At 54.2% G+C, this 2,122-nt stretch overlaps 1 pseudogene; it reads left to right on the top strand.

Moving 5' to 3' along the window:
• Nucleotides 1-2,122, top strand: part of LOC102874606 — a 36,265-nt pseudogene that overhangs the window by 18,712 nt on the left and 15,431 nt on the right.

Raw genomic sequence — 2,122 nt, 5'->3', positions numbered from 1 at the left:
CTCCTCCCAGGTCTTGGGAAACTCTCCTTGCCAGAAGGCAGGAGCGTGGTGGTGGGACTGCAGGAATCGTGGCAAGCTTATGGAGTCGGTTGATTTCCGGGAATGAGTTTTACGTGGAGGTTTGCTCTGTCCCTGGAGTGAGGCTAGCCAGCCTTGCCCATAGGGTTTGAACAAGGAAGCGGCCTTAAGCCCAATGTGCCTGGGAAGTCGTGGCCATGTTGTTCCTGGTTTGGCCAGCTCCTCCCAGCTCTTGGGAAGCTCTCGTTGCCAGAAGGCAGGAGCGTGGTGCTGGGGGTGCAGGAATCGTGGCAAGCTTTTGGTTTCGACTGCTTTTCCGGGAATGTGTTTGACATGCAGGTTTGCTCTGTCCTTTGAGTGAGGCTAGCCACCCTGGGCCTAGGGTTTGAACCAGGAGTCAGCCTGAAGCCCAACGCATCTGGTAAGTAGGGGTCATGTTTTTCCTGGTTTGGACGGATCCTCCCAGCTCTTGGGAAACTCTCTTTGCCAGAAGGCAGGAGCATGGTGGTGGGAGTGCAGGAATCGTGGCAAGCTTTTGGAGTCGACTGCTTTTCCGGGAATGTTTTTGACCTGCAGGTTTGCTCTGTCCTTGGAGTCAGGCTAGCCAGCTTGGGCCTAGAGTTTGATACAGGAGGGGGCCTTAGTCCCAAGGCTACTGAGATTTACTGGCCATGTTGTTCCTGGTTTGGCCGGTTCCTCCGAGCTTTTGGGAAGCTCTCCTTGGCAAAAGGCAGGAGCTTTGTGCTGGGAGTGCAGGAATCGTGGCACGCTTTTGGAGTCGACGGCTTTTCCGGGAATGAGTTTGACGAGCAGGTTTGCTCTGTCCCTGGAGTGAGGCTAGCCAGCCTGGGACTAGGGTTTGCATGAAGAGGCGGCCTTAAGCCCAAGGCAGCTGGGAAGCAGTGGCCATGTTGTTCCCGGTTTGGCCAGTTCCTCCCAGATCTTGGGAAACTCTTCTTGCAGAAGGCAGGAGGCAGTGGTGGGAGTGCATGAATCGTGGCAAGCTTTTGGAGTCGACTGCTTTTCAGGGAATATGTTTGACTTGCAGGTTTGATCTGTCCCTGGAGTGAGGCTAGCCAGCCTTGCCCTAGGGTTTTAAGAGAAGGCTGCCTTAAGCCCAATATAGCTGGGAATTAGTGGCCATGTTGTTCCTGGTTTGGCCGACTCCTACCAGCTCTTGGGAAGCTTTCCTTGCCAGAAGGCAGGAGCTTGGTGGTGGGAGTGCCAGAAACGTGGCAAGCTTTTCGAGTCGATTTCTTTTCCGGGAATGTGTTCGACGTGCAGGTTTGCTCTTTCCCTGGAGTGAGGATAGCCAGCCAGGGCCTAGGGATTGAACAAGGAGGTGGCTTTAAGCCCAAGGCAGCTGGGAAGTAGTGGCCATGTTGTTCCGGGTTTGGCCGGCTCCTACAACGTCTTGGGAAGTTCTCTTTGCCAGAATGCAGGAGCGTGGTGGTGTGATTGCAGGAATCGTGGCAAGTTTTAGAGTCTGCTGCTTTTCCGGAATGTGTTTGATGTGCAGGATTCCTCAGTCTCTTGAGTGAGCCTTGCAAGCCTAAGCCTAGGGTTTGAACCAGGAGGCGGAATTAAGCCCAAGGTGGATGGGAAATAGTGGCCATGTTGTTCCGGGTTTGGCTGGCTCCTCCCAGTGTTTGGGAACCTCTCCATGCCATAAGGCAGGAGCGTGGTGGTGGGAGTGCAGGAATAGTAGCAACTTTTGTAGTCGAATGCTTTTCTGAAATGTGTTTGACGTGCAGGTTTGCTCTGTCCTTGGAGTGAGGCTAGCCACCCTGGCCCTAGGGTTTGAACCAGGAGGCGGCGTAAGGCCAATGCCGCTGGGACGTAGTGGCCATGTTGTTCCTGTTTTGGCCGGTTCCTCCCAGTTTTTGGAAGCTCTCCTTGCCAGAAGGCAGGAGCGTGGTGGTGGGAGTGCAGGTATCCTGGCAAGCTTTTGGAGTCGACTGCTTTTCCGGGAATGTGTTTGACGTGCAGGTTTGCTATTTCCCTGGAGTGAGGCTAACCACTCTTGCCCTAGGGTTTGAATGAGGAAGTGCCCTTAAACCCAATGTAGCTGGGACATAGGGGCCATATTGTTCCTGTTTTGCCG

The sequence above is a fragment of the Elephantulus edwardii genome, unplaced genomic scaffold (assembly GCF_000299155.1).
Source record: "Elephantulus edwardii isolate Elephantulus edwardi_28Jun2011 unplaced genomic scaffold, EleEdw1.0 scaffold00109, whole genome shotgun sequence".
Classification (NCBI taxonomy): domain Eukaryota; kingdom Metazoa; phylum Chordata; class Mammalia; order Macroscelidea; family Macroscelididae; genus Elephantulus; species Elephantulus edwardii.
This window is presented reverse-complemented; position numbering and strand designations above follow the sequence as displayed.